We start from the raw sequence: 18,674 nt of genomic DNA on the forward strand, positions 1-18,674 counted from the left end.
GTGCTTCTTATCTGACGACTGCGGTTTTGATTTTGTGTTTAGCGTCTCGAACGTACGGCCGCGATATTTTGCCAAATGCACCGCGCCGCCGTATCGCGCTATCACCTTCAAGATAACCTGGCGCTGATGTCAGATTAGCACTGGAGGGTTCAGGTGCGACGCTTGTCGAGAGAACTCGATTTTTTTCCTTGTTTTTTTACCACCGAACAGATAAGGATTTTGTGCGAGGACACAAAAGAGTATACCGTAATTACCCGATTCTAACGCGCACCCGATTTTCCTGACAAAAAAACCGAAAAAACTTGCACCTCCGATTGTAACGCGCACGGAACTGTGTGAGCAAAAAAACGAATGCGAGAGAAACGGGTGATTTATTTCCCGAAGTAATCTCACTCATCTCACTCCTCGTCGCTCTCCGCTGACCACAACATCTCGTCCTCGGTGCCGTCAAGCACGTTCGCGATGCCACACTTCTGAACTAACGTTCAACCATGGTCGATGGGATCGTGGCCCACGCCTCACACGCCCATCCCGCGAGCTTCTCCAGAGTCGCATGCTTCAGCCGACCGCTCGTTTTGAACGCGTGAGAGTCGCTGCTGCCATTGCTGTTATCAAGCGCGCAAGTGGAACGGTTTGACGATTTGTGTGAACGCCGACAGAAAAGCCTAGGCGCCTATGCTTCCTGCGTCCGAAAAATCGTTGCTAAAAGCTTTAGCGCCATCTTGACATGGTGATGGCGATGGGTGGGACGAAATTTCCGCGGTTTCGGTTTCGTATCCGATTCTAACGCGCATGCGATTTTTCGACCTATTTTTCCGGAAAAAAAGTGTGCGTTAGAATCGGGTAAGTACGGTACTTGGATGCACATTTTACAGAGACTCACTCACCCTTGAGTACCCTCGCGGCGTGGCACAGCCGTCCGTTGCGCTAGGTTGATGGACCCTCAAAAATCCAAAACTTGGTGTACACTGTTGATTTATATATTGAATCATAGCCAAGGAACGTAGGAACAATTTGTATATCTTAAAATACCTGAAATAATTTTTAGTCTCGGTAAAAGTGCCAATTTGTGTTTTTCGTATACTTTTCTTGGGGGCTTTTTTCTGATTACTTGACGAATAAACTGTAAGTAATTGTACCTTTAACAAAACTACTGCTTTGTGTTTGGAAGAGCAATCTGTAAGCTACAATTTCATGCATAGCAAGGCTACGTGTGTCCAGTAGCTCAAGAGAAAAAAAACGTTTTGTGGAAGCACTTAGAATCGGCCGTTTTTCCGCCGTAACGAAAGAGTTAAGAGAGTTTGTGTGTGCTTTACTCTTTCTTTGCGCAGCCGCACTTCACGTTGAAGGTTCTTCCTTTTTTACGTCATGCAGAAAATGAACCTGAGTGCTTTTAGACATGCACCGTTTAATAATGTGTCGCACGTAATGTAGATGGTCGGCTTTGTTTGCCCAGTTTTCTACAGTACTCTGTACTCTGAAAACTTCCTCAGTTAGTTCTTCTTCAGTTCCTAAGTAGTGCTGTTACGCCTTCATTTCTTTGCTTTGGCGCTTCCTTTGTGCCTTGTTTCGTCCTTGCCTTGCAGTGTCTCCTTTTGTGTTCGTTTCCAATGTATTTCCCATTTCCATCGCGCTGCGGTTATTCGTATCTCCTGTAATCGTCCCATCTCTCTATACACTCACCCCCCTTCTGGCATAGCAAGCCTTGCAATGGCCGTGCTGACTTCTCCAGTTCCTATTAAAAGAGCACTAGGTCACTCTTGCTTAATACTTTCCTGCCCACAGGAGAAGCAGTGATTTTGGTTAGTCTTGCAAATAATTTTTTCCCGGTCGCAAAAAGCATGCAACATATAACATATTTGCCAACTCTCTTAACTGTCCTCCCAACTCTACGGGAACGGTCATAAACCTCCCCAAAGAGTGCCCCAATCCACACTGCGATAAAAAGCGCATCAAACAGCACCGCTGCATCGTAATTGCCGTCATATGCATACCTGCCAGGTTTCCCGAATTTTCCGGGAGACTCCCGAATTTTCATGGTTTTGTACGATTGTACGACCGAAACAAAAATCTCCCGAAAATGCACCCGTCTTCGGCTTAATCCTTTTCCCAGTATGGCCACAATGCGCCGGAGGTTTACCTGACAATCCAACCCGACACCATTTGGCATCGTTATCAGTGAAGTGCTTAAAAAGCGTAGTCGGCCATGCGCAGACGGTGAACCTGTTCGTCCCATTGTTAGTTTACTGTTTATAGAAACGCAGCGCCGCCACAACTTTCATTTACGCACGAGCACGGCCATTCTGAAGGTTTAGCAAGTCTCCAGCGGTGTAGCTTGTTGTTAGTTTAGACGAAACAACAAAACAGTTCAGTTCCTGCTGTTTTGTATTGCGCTTGCAGTATGTACTATTTCCAGGACTTTCTGAAAAGGGCGGCGTTAGCAATGTCGAACATTTAAGTGGTGTACGTTGTTGGTAGTTTGGGCGAAGAAACAGTTCATTTCTTGCTATGTTGTAAGTAAATAAAAAAAATGTGTGTAAAGTTACCCATTCTGTTGTTGCCCCCCCCCCCCCCCTCCTCCCGGTAAGATCTCCCTAATGCCATCCCGGCAAATCTGGCAGGTATGCATATGTTAGGTACCCACCTGAAATCGGCGAAGGTGTATACAAACATGGTGAGTTCGTGGTTGTGTAGGCCTTTTTTTATAGCTCCATTGTCAGCATGGCGATGTCAAAGCCGAAGATGTATTTTCAGATTTTCTTAAGGTTTTTCTTAAGCTTTTCTTCAGCTTTTCTTTAATACAGAGTTTCCCTGTTTTGTGCCAGCCTGGAACGGTGAGCACTTCGATTTTGGCACAACTTGTGCATGCGACGTGAGCGTAGCGTACAGCGGGAAAAGGGATGTAAAATTGCATTTGGCGCAACGACCAAGTGCCGGAACTGTGATGGCGCGGCGCGATGAGAGGCAGGAGTCTGTGGACTATTTCTTGGTCAATAGCAATGTCGTTTTGAATTTGCTTGGTTTGCATGTTGTGGCCTTCAAATCAAGGCTGATCTCGTAGGATGATGGACAGGTCACGTATGTTGCTGCAAAAAAAAAAAAAAAAGAAATCCGCCGTCTTGCGGACTATCTCCAGATTTTCGAGGTCCCCAGGGTGTATGATATTGAAATGTAAAAGGGTAAATTTTCTTTGCAATGGTAATTGCTTCGAAGAAAAGTATTGATTTAGAAAATTCCGAAAAAAGAGGAAAAAACCTACAGAAAAATGTTGTGACAGACACAAAAAATAAGTGTTAGTGTTGCTCCGCACAGAAATTAAACACAAAAATTTGAAGATATACATTTTGTTGCACATACTAGAAGTGCAAAACTCCTGCAAATGTGAAATGTCTAACTGTAATTTTTCGACTTCCAAAATAATTAGTAAGCTCTAGTGGGCTTCGTGCCAACCCGCCGCGGTGGCTCAGTGGCTAAAGTGTTGTGCTGCTGAGCCTAAGGACATCTGTTTGATTCCCTGCTGCGATGGCTGCTTGTCTGATAGTGGTGAAAAGCAAAAATGCACACGTGTCGAGATTTCACCGCGCGTAAAAGATCCACAGGTGGTCAAAAAATTAACCCGGAGCCCTCCACTTCCCTATGCGTTTTTTTTTTTTTTTTTTCACATTACTTGGATACTGTCACCTATATTGTTTATGGCAGCTGTCTCTTGTGGCTTCACATGTGAAGCCAAGCTAGTATACGTTGTTCACGGCGTTTGTTTTGCAGGTTGAATTCCCGCATTAATTTTCTTCATTAGAGATCCTGGTACAAGCTCTTGAGTTCTGGCTTTACGATTCGGGGCATCGCAAGTCGCCTAGCGAGGAATGAGCTGTGGCTGTGCCGCCAGCATTTCCACTCATGCTTTTTCTAGCCTCTACATGTTGTCTCTTTGTATGGGGTATGTCATATTCATTCAAAGAACATGCCTCTAGATTGGTGTCTTATAGCAGGGTGCGCACAGGTCCTTGAAAACCTTGAAACCCCTTGAATTTAGTACTGTCAATTTCAAGGCCTGGAAAGTCCTGGAATTTTTACATGGTCCTTGAAAACCCTTGATTTTTCCGGAGAGAATCAATGGCCCTGTCTTTTCACAAGAATTTAAAGTGTTTGTCGTGGAGTTTAGGTGTTAACAAATGTAAGGAAACATTGTAACAATCAAGTTTCAGTGTATTGCGTGAAATTACAAGTTTGGTGGATTTTCATTATTACAAGGCAACATTGGGAGCAGGCACTTGTCAATCTAATTCATACCACGATTCAATCCAGTAAAAGCCAGCTTCTGTTCTCTATCTTGCATCTAGTCTGTGGACGCTTGCTCATTGCATATATACTGTGCCTCATACGCTCCATCTACGTTTGCTTTTACGTGCAAATGGTGGACGTGTGCATAGTTCATCCTGCCTTGAAGCAACACTTGCTCGATTTAATTTCAGCTGATACTCTTGCTGACAAAGCAGGAGATGCAGGCAACATTAACTAAGTTTTAAAATCAAACAGCCTCAGCAAAACACAAAGAAAAAAGAAAAACCTGTAAATACCAGCCATTAAATAAAAAAAATAAAGCTGGGGGAGCATTTACGAACCCGTTAGCACCTATCTAGATGTGCACTAATGTGCTTAGGTATTGTGCAATAAAAAACTTTTGCATTGTGTTGGAAAAGTTATAAATAATCCCAGATAAAACATTAGATGGGGACCTTGAAAATGTTTTCTGGTCCTTGAAAGTCCTTGAAAACCCTTGAATTTTTACTTTTGAAGCCTGTACGAACCCTGTATAGGTTGAATCTTAAGTGTGCCTGGACATTCCAACTTGCTGCATTATTGGTGTGCAGGTGTCTGCATTTGCTGCCCATGCATTCAGTCCACCACCAAGACATGGATGCGTCTCTACCTTCGGCCTGGGGGACTCAGGCCTGCACCAGCTGAAGGTGGTGAGTGGGTGCAGAATTCCCTCCTTGCGTCTGGCCAGGTATTGCCCTGGCCCTGGCTACTGTGCTCGTGCCATAATGTTCGAGGAAGCGCTTCAATATGTCTACGCTTGTGACCAGATTTTGCATCAGGATTCTAAAGCAGCCCACGACGCTACCCCAGCTGTCACATCTTGCGCATTCAGTGTAAGAGGCACTGTCACGAAGAAAAGTGGGGCTTGTGACAGAAAAGTGCCGTTAGTAACACTGGCTTGGCATGTGTCAGTGTGGCTGTGAATCTCGAGGTTGTGCGCTTTCCACCATTACAGTCAAACCTCGTTATAAGAGACATTTGAATGAAAGTGGTTTGGTTGGTTTTCCTTTGTTCTCCATGTTAGCAACATCGCATACGAGAGACCTTGGTTACAAGAGACATTTTTTGGCTCCCTTGAGTGTCTCTTGTAACCAGGTTTTACTGAGTAGAGTTTTGCAGCCTCTTGAGCTTCGTTCGTGTTGGTGTCAACGAGTTATTTTGTCACGTTTAGCCGGTGTAACAGCTACAGCACATAACCAACGGCCGGTTGGTTTTCCCCCCATTTTGGCTGACATTTCTGGCCAACTTCAGTGTTGCTAACCTTGTGGGCATGCTCGGAACGGTTTTAGAGTGAACAGGGTAGGTGGCAGACAGCTCTTCCAACCTCCTTTGTGTTCATAGGACAAGGCTTGTGGCACTCCTTAGTGCTTTAAATAAATACCTTGGTCGAAGACACCATGATCCTTTGAAAAAGGTCTGGTGTGGGTGTGCATAAGGTGGCAGAATCTGATGGCACCCATTTGTTTTACTTCCTAACCCCCTTTTTTTATAGTACAGTAGACTCGCGATGAACAGAATTTCAAGGGACCGAAAAAATTAGTTTCATTTAAGGTGGGAGGTAGGTCTTTAGACAATTTTTTTTATTTTTAGTGCCAGCTAGAGGAAAATGGGCATTCATGAGCAGTTTTTTACGGTGATCTCAGATCTGAAATTAGTTTTTTGATAGCTGCAGCAGTTCAGAAAATATTGAGGTTTGAAATCAAATTAGTGTCATAATCGTTACGGGGCTTTATGAAAATTTAGTCTTGCTAAACCACAAACTAAATGCATGGCACCGTTGCTAAAGATCTACTGTAGGGGGTGATGCTATTTTTATTCATTCAGAAGCATTTTACATGTAAGAAAAAAATCATGCAATTACTATGAACATTTTTTTCTAATTAGCAGCCACTGCCATGCCTAAATGTAATTTTCATGGTGGTGCACGAGTAATAAAAATAGCATCAACCCGCAGATCATTCCAATACGAATAAAATGATACCACTTTCGTCATTTTGGCTCAAATATAACACAGGAAAAACACCCGTAAGGCTGAGTACGGTGTGCAAAAACATCGAACTGAGAAAAACGCATGTGAAGTTTCAAACGAACGTAGCTTTTGCTGAAATGGACCTACAGCAATACAAATGGCACTGTTTTGTAGCTCTGTGTTTTGTGAGTATGGCCATACTAAATGTGTGACTGCACACTCTCGAAATAATAGTTCGCTGGCAACCGAACCAGCACAAGAAACTGTATTTACAATGTTGTGCGTCTGTTTCAGTACACACCAAGCAAAATAGCACTAGAACAGCATGGTAGCAAACACTTGAATAGCATAATCAAGTGGCTCTTCTATAGACAGCATATATATGCACAATGTTCCAGTCCAAAACGCAAATTTTGCGAAACAATTGCCATCGCGCTCTACTGAAACTGCCCTACAGCAGACCAGGACTGTAGGCCGAGTCCCTTGCTTGTTTGTGTCGCCTTGCAAGTCGTGTTTTTGTTGGACGGCTGTCCACGTTCTTCCTCTTAGACTTCTCCAGCCTGATGTTGTCTTTTTCGAGGCTGCGGAGCACTGAGCGACCTCCCGGGCTGTATCCTAACTTTTCCGCAATTTCAGCATTGCTCCTCATGACACCTTGGTTGAAGCGGCTGATAGCTTCAGCCACTGCCCTTTCAACGCTGTGCAATGAGGCGTGCTGCGTTTTTGAAACCTGCTGCCAAATCTCGGAGTGCAAGCTTTCACTGGGGTTTTGCGTGATGCCGTCAATGCACCTTTCCCGAAGGGCTGTCTCACTAAGCCGCGTAAACACAGGCTCCAGTGCCTTGGACACAAAGTCGGGCAAGCTATGGTCGTGCGGCGGCAGCTCCTCATTGTTGGCCACAGCCCTGTTGAACTTGCACCACGACTCGGGGCCTTCAGGGCAGAGTTCATGCCTTTGTGTCTGGTCAGTGGATGACATGTGCTTCAGCGTGGCCATCACAGCCTTCTGCATCCCTGGTACATCATGCTTATGACTGCGCAAGGCATAACCATAGTAGGAGGCAATCTTCTTGATTTTATCCTGAGTCAGCCTGCCCTTCCCACCAAGTGGCTCACCTTGAGCTTTTTTTTTTTGTCGCTGAGGGTACGCAAGGCGGCAAACATTCGTTTATGCACATGGTTTATGCAGTCTTTTTTTGCCACCTTGATGTAGCTGTATACTGCATTTGCTGTGAGGGCGTGGTACGTTTTGCTGTCCCCATCTGAAAGCATTGTCGTATATTGAAGCTTGTGCTTCTCGAGTGACCGCTGGAATAATAGAAGGGCTGCTTCCACTTCCATTTGACCAGCCTTACAGTCGATATTTCTTTGGCACACACGTGCATGCTCAACGAGCCAGGCAGCGTGTCCTTCATCGTTTTCTTTAGGACCCGTGGTGCACCCCAGGCAAAAATTCGACAGGACAACATGGTCTATTACTAAACCTGTATACATTTCGGTGATGCAACTGACACATATGTGTGAAGTGTGCCCACGGGTCAACCAGGTGCCATCATAGATCACGTCGATGTTCCCGGGTGCGTTGCCCAACTCCGCATACAAGTCCTTGATGCAAGCAACACTAGCACCTTCGCATTCGGTGGCAGTGGCACTGCAGGCTTTCTGCATTGTTTTCATGTGGCCTTGGTAGGTTTTATGGTGAAGGCCTCGATGAGAAACATTCATTACAGCAAAAAAGTCCGATAGAAACTGTTGCCCTCTTACCGATGCTGTTGATCGCCTTCATGGCACGAAAGTTGACTTCAAAAGGTCTAATCTTGGCCCCAGTGTCACCGGCTGCTACTCTTGGGGATGAAAAACGTTCCTCGCGGAAGTCGCAGTCACTGCACGAGAGCACAAGCTTGGAACACAGGCCATAGTCTTTTTTTCCCCTCGAAAAAGTCATGCTTTTCGCGCCGCACTCGGGGCACACGACAAGCCCAAACAACGAGTTTATCACAGCTATGTCGATGATTGAGAATTCTGTGCCGTTTTCTTTGCCGTCGTCCTCTAGTTCAATGTCCAGTAGCTTGAACTTCTGTTCCGTCGCGCACTGTGATGCCAACGTCTCCTTCAAGTCCGCCGCATTTCTAGAGCGCTCGGCTGTCTCCTCCGCACTGAAGAAAATCGTGTCGACGCGGTCTTGAATATTGCTTGAAGTGCCAGGTGACCCGATGATGCGATTCTTCGAGAAGGTGCTGCAGCTAGGGCCAGGCGAAAGCACCACCGCTGGCACCGCTTCGGCTACATCAGGTAGTCGCGGCAGTGCGCCGTCGTCGGAATGGTCTGCCTCGGTCGCTTCAGATCTTTGCAGCACGATATCATCTTTTCTTCATTGTGCATTCCATGCACGCCTTCGTTTCTTTCCGTACGCTTGACGCGTCTTCTGATTTATTGTGGGGGTTTAATGCGCCGACGCAACGAAGGCGATGAGGCGCGCCGTAGTGGAGGGCTCCAGATTAATTTTGACCACCTGGGGATCTTTAACAAGCGCCGAAATCTCGTACACACGGGCGTTTTTGCTTTTTGCCTCCATCAGAAAAGCGGCCGCCGCGGCCGGGAATCGAACCCGCGACCTCGTGCTCAGCAGCGCAACGCCTTAGCCACTGAGCCACCGCGGCGGGTGATGCGTCTTCTTTTTCAGCCGAGGGTCTCCGCTCACACCGGCCATAGCGGCAGAGCGAAAAGCAGAACACCACGCGCGCGCAACAGCCGCCGCGGCGACCGGCGAAGAACAAGGAAAAAGAAAAAAAAAAGAAAATGGCGGCTGGCCTTGGCCGCGCCAGCCAATGGGAAGCACGAGACAGGGAGCTCGACTTGCGAGTGCGCGCTCTAGCCAATCGGCGGTCCGGAAGTGACCTTCAGAAAAGGGGCGAGAGCTGTCGTTCTCTTGAGGCGACGCCATATTGAGGGGCCGCAAAATGAGCACAAAGAAATCGGCTTCAAAACAAGGCCAAGATGGCGGCGATCGGCCACCTGCTTCGGCGTCGGTCCGCGCGGGAAGTTTGACCAAATATTCCGTGTTGCGGAGCATTTCGCGACTCCCATGGTGTTTTGAAATGCGATTTTTTTCATATTTACCGATTGAATTCATCGTTGAAATTTTAATGACAGGTAGTTATGGGTGCAAACATTCGAAAAATGCGTTTTAGGGGCGAAGCTCCTAAAGCCATGGGTCTGTCCATCCCTTGTGTCTCGTGGTACGTGACCGCCGCATGCTTTCGGAGATGTCGCAAAGTGGGCCGCGTTGCACGCGCAAGAACCGGCTGCAACCGGCAGCGCAAACTCGGCACTGGGAGCACGAGCTTGTCTGTGTTCGCCAACGGAGGCGCGAGCGCACGTGCACTGCGAGGGGAGATCATGCAAGAGATCACGCCACGAACGCAGGCAGTCGTTCTCGGAGATCGAACGAGACGCAAGGACCTTTGCTCGTTTCCTCTCGTCTTGTTCGGTCACAAGTTCGCCCTAAATAAAAGTTCTTTCTTTACCGCTGTGTCCCATCCTACGTGACAAATTGTGGTAAAGGTGCGGGGTAGTCCTCGATGGCGCGGGGTCTTTCACCAGGTCTGGGCCTGGGAGCATTGACTCCGAAAATAAAAGTTGATTTGTACAATGTACGCACACAGTCTTACGTCTTTCTTAATGATGTAATGGGCGAACTTTCACGGGAGAGTTGCGGTTACCGATGATCTCCCTCTCTCGAGCTTCGCCCCACTTATCATCATTCATTTCGTGGATATGGCGTGATTTTTTTCTCAAAAACGACTTTTTGGCCATTTTTGACCATTCTAAGACCCGCGTCCCCCCTTAATAGGATTTCCGTTTCCTGTAAGGCATGTGCAAAAGTACAAATTTAACCCGCTGCGGTGGCTCAGTGGCTAAGGCGTTGTGCTGTTAAGCATGAGGTCGGGGGTTCGATTCCCGGCCCGGGGCGGCCGCTTTTCTGATGGAGGCGAAAAGCGAAAACGCCCATGTGTAGGAGATTTCGGCGCACATGAAGGATCCCCAGGTGGTCAAAATTAATCCGGAGCCCTCCACTACCGTTTACTAGATAGGTTCAGTTGTAAAACTCTCCCCATGCGCCGTGCATCGCCGGTGTCTCCATTTCCTGGCGTGCTGCGAGAGGGCGGGCCCGCTGCATTTTGCTCTACCCGGCCGCTGCTCGTCGTGTGCAACGGCGCCTCTCCCAACGCCTCTTCGGCCTTCTCGTGGCGTTAGCATGTGATAATATTAAAGACTACCCGCTACCCGTCAAGTTGTCCGCGTCCAGACTAGATCTAGGCCAGAGTACTTGCCAGTAGCAGCTCAGGATCACTTAAAGGTGTTGTGCCACCAAATTTGTTGCTTGTGCATTCTTTGTTGCTAACGTTTTATATTTCTTTAGAAAGCATGATTCATGCTCTCACATGCACGTATTTTGATTAAAATATTTATCGCACGATTCATGTGAACAGGATTCGGTTTCGGTTTCTGGGCGCCAATTCAAGCAGTGACGTAACAGTGTTGCGAGGACACTCTGCCACGTGTGTCTACCACGCGGTGCTGCGGTACGCCGCGCCTTCCCGCACCCACGTGCTTCACCACGGAAGTAAACACGCCAGCTTGTCATGTCAAGCCGTGACAGCTCCAACATGGACTATTTGTCTGCATCCTCGGATGCGGGGGAAATGAAAGCAATGGACATGCAAACCATGGAAATGCAATTGGATATGCAAATCATGCCCCTTAAAAAAACCGCGCAAAAAAAAAAAAAAAAAAAGCTGTTGCCGCCACGAATTGAACCTGCAACGTTGAGCGAGCGGGTGTGAAGTGCGAGACCACTGCGCCACCGCACAAATGGGGACCCGCCCGGAACTAGATGGAGGCCCATCCTTTGAGTTGTATGTCGGTGTTTACTAGCTAGTTTACAGAATTCCTGGCTGGTAAACGGAAATTTCTTGAATAGTTCTTGCGCAGCAAGGTTCCGCAAAGCCTCCGCAATAGCTTATTGCCATCAACTCTGGTCCTTCGCGAAAGCGCTCGCAAAAAATAAGTGTGCCCAGCTGCAACTGCGATTTTGCACTGTAGGGATAGTGCTTGCCGTACTTTGTTTTTACGTTTTACGTTAAAAACCTTGGCCGATATTGATCTCTTATTACCCAACTTACCCTACGTAACTCTTCTGCAGGAAACTGACCTTATATTTTCTACAGGCGAGCCGATTGCACACGCACATGCAGTTTGCAGCTTTGGGTAGCGGTGTCGCCGAAGAGCATGGCCAAAGCGTCAAACGCCAAAATACGGTTGCGTTAGCACTAGTGTTGAGTTGTATAGGCTTCATGGACTTTACTGATTTTATTACACTCCAGAAACTAACAAAATAGAGCCGCATTCATTGCGGCACGAATGTTGCCGGGGCGCAGTTTTTGCTTCTTGGTCGATTCCTGAAGACTCGTCGGGCGACCAGTTTTGTTGGCGTCTTCAGTCGGTGAGTCGGTCACCCTACGGCGACTTTCCATCAGCCGAGGTGTTTGTGTCACCGTCGACGTAGTGGGACAACGCGGTCTGGCAATACGGCAGTTGGCCGATGGTTTGGCGACTCGTCGGCGTTGCCATGGTGCCGGTTTAGTGTGTCTGATACGACCAAGCGACCAAACAAACTGTGGTAACTGGAGTTCATGTTGACGTTGCTTGAGTCGCTAACGTGGTATGACGTCACAAACTTTGTTATGCTGGCAATTCACTGACGTTTTGGTTAGTGGCGCTAGTGATGGGTCCCGATCTCCAGAAGAGCGTTTAGGTACTTTTTAAAAGCGAATTAAAATATATATTGAGCGCTTGCTGTACCCAGCACTTTGTGTTGAGGGTCCTTGCATACAGAGAAAGCCTACAGCAGGCTTTTTACAGACTTAAAATTTGGTGGCACAACATCTTTAATGTAAGGTGTAAAAGCCGTTCTTTACGGCTCATTGCTTTGCTTTCTTCAACAGGTCAGCCGAAGCGTATCGTAGTTTGCACGCGCTTGCGCCCGCTGCTCGCTGGCAGTCAACCGCCAGCGTGAACGGTCTGCAGCGAGCGGGTAGCGTAGAATAAGCCTCCCTTAAGGGGAGATGCTCCTCGAAAACACTTTTTTTCTGTTATTCCACTTAGAGCATCAGAAATTAGACTACTGGTGCAGTTTTTCATCCAGATTCCAAATCTGTAATTTTTTTAGATAATTTTTTAGATAATTGTAGTTTTTACATAATTGCAATAGTTTTTAAGTTATGTTGCAAGTAATGGTGAAACTTTACAAGTTTTACGGAAACTTTCGTGCATACTAAATGTTCATGCAGAGAGTTGTTCAACAGCTCCTTTTGCTCCCTATAAGCCATAGAGTGCTGATATCTAGCTAGAAATTGTGTACAAGGTCTGAAACTATGAATAAAATATCCGAGCAGCAAAGTACTTTCTTTTTGCCACTCACCTAAGAGTTAATTTATTAATTAACATTTACTAATGAGAGGTAGTGCAGATCCAAGTAGATATCAGCACTCTATGCACTCTCCTCAATGTGTGTGCCAAATTTCGCTGTCGTATGACCATTCTAAGTGCTCCAAACACTTCCCGGAAAAAATGCAACTTGGCCAAAATTGCAAAATGAGAAAAACACGTTTGAAAGTTTCAGAAGTGTGTATTTACAAACATGCAAATGAATTAGCCTAAAACTTGGGCTGAACACACACACACATGTCCAGAGAGTATATGAGGTGCCTAGAACCCTCCAGCGCTGTATGTTTTTCCTTCCCGGCTGGTGCGGCAGGACTCCTCGATCCGGGCCCTCTTGGCTGCACTGCGACGGTGGGCCCTCGCTTCAGCAGTCTGCTGTGCATTCATTTTCTGCATGCGCATGCTATCTCGGCGGTCGCTGAGGGTAACCAGGGCCTCTGAAGGAAGTACCCCAAGCTCTTCCAGCACCTGCTCGAAACTTGCGTGGCCCCTATTGTACCACAGGACTGCAATGGCTGTGGCCGTTTCCACAGCAGTCCGGGAAGCGAAACGGGTCTTCGGACAGAGCAGCCATATCTTACTATTGAGGGATTCAGCTGCGTTCTGTGTCTTGCCGTGGAGGCACCTTGTGAGCAGTTTCTCATCTGTGAGACGCTTATAGATGGGGAGGATTGCCAAACCCTGTGCCTTGGTCAGGAGGGGGGTGTGGCACGGTGCAGGCTTGCCCTGTGCTTCAGCACGTCGGTGCTTACACCAAGAGTCTGGTCCTGCAGGACAGAACTTGTGGCTGCTCGCACCGTCTGTTGAGCAGGAATGAAAATATGACGCCCATATTGCAGTGTACATGTTGTGGACACTTCCCCTGTTGTTCACAATGGCCACCTGGAAGTAAGTTTGAAGCTTTTGGATGGCGGGCTCCTTCAGCTTCTCGCCTCGTGGAAGCGGCATTGGTAGTTTGCGCAGGCCGGTGCCCAGTCATTTTGCCACATGGTTGGTGCACTCCTCTTTTTCCACCGCCGTGTCAGGGTACACGTTAGCATCACAGACTGCTTTGTGGGCCTTGCTATCCCCATCGCTCAGAAAAGTGGTGAACCGCGGGGGTGTCTCATAATCCAGAGTTCTTTGCCAAATGTGCACTGCAGCTTCGGCTTCCATGGCGTGAGACGAACAGTCGCAATTTTTTTCACAGACAGGACCATGGAACGTCTGCCATGTCTCCTCATCCTCTCCCATGTCTTTTGTGAGGGGCGACGCGGGCCAGCGAGGGCCCGAGACGCGACCAAGGCACTCGAAGGCAGAAAACTAACTTTATTAGCGAGGCAAGACGCCTCGAGGAGCCTCTCAAGCTACTACCGCCGGCCGCGCGCCGCACACTCGCTCTGCTCGGCTTCATGCTCCCTTTCGATGTGGCCGGCAGGCGTCGCCGTAGTCTGTGCGCTTGCGGCGCTGGCTTCTGATGTGTCGGGCAGGTGTCACTAGTAGTCGGTGCGCTGGCTCACACTTTATGGACACTACATGCAAGGCAGAAGTTCGAAAGGACTTCATAGTCCAAGCACAAACCAGTGTCCAAAGACACAACTGTTCCCACACCGTTGTGGCTTTTATGGCCTCTTTTTTGCCATGTGCCGTCAAACATAACTGGCACGTCACCACCGCCAGCCGCCTCTTGGGTCACACTGCGTGCCCTTTCCAGGTTTTCGCTCACAGCCTTCACAGCAGCACCGTGAATTTTTTTGTCGATCGCGTGGAATGTTTTGTGGTGCATACGGTTTGGCAACCCAACTACTGCACAAAATCGTGATAGCTGCTCATGCCCAATTCCAACTGCACGCGCGGCCAGGACCGCTTTCACATTCACGGCAAATGTTTCACGCAACTCCCGCTGTCGTAGCTTCTGTTTGAAGAGCGGCCACCATCTGACGTAACCCGCTTCGACGTGTATGAGGACGAAAGGACGCTCTCCGGGCACTCCGCATTTTCGCAATGGAGCTCTAGAAATGCCGAAAGTCCTTTCCGCTTTTTATCGGGCGCCCCAACCGCGAGTTTTTGCTCGTGGCAAAACGGGGCATGCCGCGCCCGCGACGACGGCAGTCAATGCCCCCAACTCGCACAGCACTACGCTTTCAGCACGATCGGCGTCCGGTCTGACGTCGTTTTTGAAAAACTCGATCTTTTTCTGCGATGCGCTCACGGAATTCACCGCAGCACCGATCTCGTTGTCACTGTGGTCGCTGTTGCCATAGGCGATGTTGCCGTGGTCGACGTTAGGCCTAGTGGCCGCCGGCCCGTTGGAGACGTTCTTTTCGGCTGCGACCTTCTTGTACGTCCTCCGCCGCTTTCCTGGGAACTTATTCTTTGTTCTATATTTTCGGTGGTCGGCGTTGCACTTTTTCGGGCTTGCCATCGCACGAAAACACGGAAAAACAACTCGGGAAAACTGCGGGGCAAACCAGCGCAAAAAACACAGGCGCAGTCAGCCAATGGCGGCCCCGCGTCAGTGGCGCGCGATTTGAAACTCCGGGAAGAGGAGGTTTTTTGTTGCTTTTCTTTTTAGATTTTCCGTGAAGATACGAGACTCCCGAAGGTTGCCTCGTGGAGAGTATGGACAACTCTACATGAACCAACGGTCGCAATATGGCGGGCACCGCTCTTCGCGGCCCCGCGAGCTGGCAAAAAGAGCCAATTTTCGCATAATTTTGCGACGTCGCGCGTCACCGCAGCTCACTTAGATGCATTTTTCACGAGAGAGAGAGAGAGAGAAAAGACTTTATTCACAGGATCCTGCGTGCGGGTAGTTTCCGGCTGCGCAGGGCTCGGACTACCCTTCTAGTGCTCTAGTCTAATAGAGTCCTAAGAACACTGGGCCTAGATCTCGAGGGTTACGTCTGGCCTAGCATCAGATACTTGGGTCCCTTCGGCCCGGTTTGACGGGCCGTTGGTTCCTGTTCTCTTCTGCCTGGCCAGCGCCTCCTCAAGCCGCTGGATCGCCCATTTTTGGGATTGGCAGTCCATAGAGCGAATCCATCGCTCCATGTGTCCGGGTAGGGTCTGCTCGGGGACGAGGTCGGTATCTTCGTCTTCGCTCGTTGCGCCTCTACCGCTGACGTGTTCTTCACCGGCAGTTCCGCTGGACGCGTCACTGCTCGGTTGCACTGCACCATCACACCGCACAATATGTCCGAGTGTCGCGAGTTCTTGTTCACAAACACTGCACATAGGGCTTGCGAACATCTCCGGGCAGATGTGGCGCGCCAACGCCGGGGTTAACACGCACTTCACCTGTAAGTGTCTGAGTAACACCGATTCCGCACGAGAGAGATCTCTATGCGGCGCTGGGTAGACTCTTCTGCCCTCCCTGAATTTTCTGAGAACGTCGCCATAGTCGGTCAGGGGTTCGGGCGCGTGTTCGTCGTTGTCTTCCGTACGAGGAGCCACGCTGCCATCCCGGCATCTGATGAGTTCACGGGCGGCTGCGTCTGCTTCTTCGTTGCGGTTGACCGCATTTGGCAGGTCCCCCACGTGGGCGGGGAACCATTTCACGGTGATGGTCGGTCCGGTAGGGGAGCCGTCCGAGGTTCGCGAGGCTCTGGCGAGCCCCACGATCCGTTCAGCCTCCCTCCAGATCGTGCTTCTGGTGTAGTTCTTGATCGCTGTTTTGGAGTCACTCAGGATCGTCTTGATGCCTGGAACTCCCATCGCCAGACCTATCGCCGCTTCCTCTGCTTGGCCCGGGGTCTTGGCTCGTACTGTGCCCGCGTTGATCAGCTCACCCGTTGACGCCCGGATGACTGCCGCCGCGAACACTTCTTTCCTCGTTGGGTGTTTGGCCACGTCCACGAACGCAGCATTCTCGTCGCTCTGGAACTGTCTTGCTAGGGCCGCCGCCCTTGCCTTGCACCGCTCCGGATCCCGTTCTGGGTCGACATTCTTTGGCAGCGGGAACACGATGATGCCTCTCGCCGCCTCGTCCCTTATGGGTACTTGGTCCTCCAGCTCACCGTTCTCAGCCTCCTCGTTTCCAGGTAAGCTGAGCCCGGTCCGAGTCGGGATGCTTTTGCCCGTCCTTGAGCCGTTTAGGCGGGCTAGTTGCGCTGTTCGTTGAGCTTCGCCTATCTCCGAGAGTGTGTTGTGCACTCCCAGAGCCAGCAAAGCCGACGTTCTCGTGCCTGGTAACAGGCCCAGCGCACTTCTGTATGCTTTCCTGATGGCGGCGTCGATCTTTCCCTCCTCCGTCTTGGTCCAACGGTGGAAGGCTCCCGTGTATGCTGCTTGGCTGACTACGAAGGCTTGCAACAGACGCAGGAGCCCTCTCTCGTTCATGCCTTGATACCTCGTCGACACCCGCTTTACCAGGCGAGTGGCGATTCCAATTTTTCACAAACTTCTGATGCGAATTTCGACGTGATATTTTCAGATGTCAAAATAGAATCTATAAAGATGATAAAACAACAAAAAACAGAAAAGGTGAAATTTGGAAAAAAAACGCCACTTTTCGATTTTGATTGACTCTTACGAATTTTATAAGAAATCATAAAACCGCTCATTTTCTTCCCAGCCAAAGCAGCAAGGTCACCATTGGAGCTACATCACTTAGTGGCTCCAGTAAAGGGCACTGGAAGAAGAAATTCCCCAATTTTCTCGACGTCCTTTTGGAATAGTATGTTTTCCATGTTTTGCCCTGACAACAGTTAGCTTTACCAAACGTTACTAAGAAGCGATATTTATGCAAATGGCGCAAATATCTCTAATTGAAAGAATTATTGAGTCAATTAACTGACGAAGTTAAACCAGCTTACATATCAATACGCATAAATTTCTTTTCAGCAATTTATTGGTTTTCACCGTATACACTTTACGGCAGACAGAAAGCAACAAAATATGTGCAACGTTTTTTATTTACAATCAACTCCACATCTTTTTTGCTTAGGGGGGGACACGGGTCTTTGGGACCAAAAATTGGCGAAAAAAATCGATTTTTTTTAAAGTGGCATTTTCGGAATCCTCAAGTCTTTCTGCCCACGTAAGTCTGCTAAGTTTACCTCGGGAACTAGTATTTCACTCGCAATAACAATTCAAAACATTTGCGCGAGCCCAATGCGTGCAAAAGCGAACGCTAAAACGGTACTTTTGTCACGGCGCGCAGCCGTTTTCCCCCTGGAGCGACAGGCGCCATCGCGGTGTCATTTGAAAGAGCGTTCTTCCCGCTTCAATCTCCCGCCACTGCTGTCCCGCTTCGCCCACTCGGCGAAGAGAAAATAAGCATTGAAAAAAAGTAAAATTCGAGGCCTGATGGGACGTTGGGCGCACGTGATGCCACGGCGCGATTGGATTGGCCGAGTGCGGCGCGGGCCGTCTGCTTTGCGTGCGGGCGCATAGGTTGCCCGGAAGTGCCGCCGCCATCTCTCTTGTGTGCGAACGGCAACGAAAACGCAAAGCGATGCCTGGTTCAGCGAAAAAACATCATACGCGGAAGAAGTATGGCAAGAAAAGGAAGAAGTCCGAAGTGAACAACTTCAAGAAGCGTTCCGCATCAGTGGAAACTGAAGAGATAGCACGCGACCCTGAGCGTAATGCTGGAGCCGACGGAGCCGCCGATGTGCCTGACAGCCAGATAGGCCTAGCAGCCCCGACGGGTCCGCCGGGACCGAGCCAACGCGTTCGACTAGATACAGTGATGCTGCAGCCGTCTGAAGTGCGCGAAAAAAAAAGCGAAAGCTGAAAAGCGCCTACATGACCTTGCGTCAAAACCAGCAATGAAGAGAAAGATGGATTGCTTCGCTTCTGAAAGCCCCGACGTTGCGACCGGCCCCGTTGACGATACGAACTTCGTCATTGCGAGCCTGGACTCGTTGAGCGGCTTGATGAATGGTGTAAAGTG

At 49.0% G+C, this 18,674-nt stretch overlaps 2 pseudogenes; both read right to left on the minus strand.

The window, feature by feature from the left end:
- Positions 1-12,935: 12,935 nt before the first annotated feature.
- LOC144164672 (uncharacterized) lies at positions 12,936-14,254 on the minus strand (annotated as a pseudogene).
- A 25-nt stretch (positions 14,255-14,279) lies between these two features.
- Positions 14,280-15,201, minus strand: LOC144164673 (uncharacterized; annotated as a pseudogene).
- Positions 15,202-18,674: the final 3,473 nt, after the last annotated feature.

Source organism: Haemaphysalis longicornis, unplaced genomic scaffold (genome assembly GCF_048455015.1).
Source record: "Haemaphysalis longicornis isolate Haplotype H1 unplaced genomic scaffold, Haemaphysalis longicornis Haplotype H1 scaffold_133, whole genome shotgun sequence".
NCBI classification, from domain to species: domain Eukaryota; kingdom Metazoa; phylum Arthropoda; class Arachnida; order Ixodida; family Ixodidae; genus Haemaphysalis; species Haemaphysalis longicornis.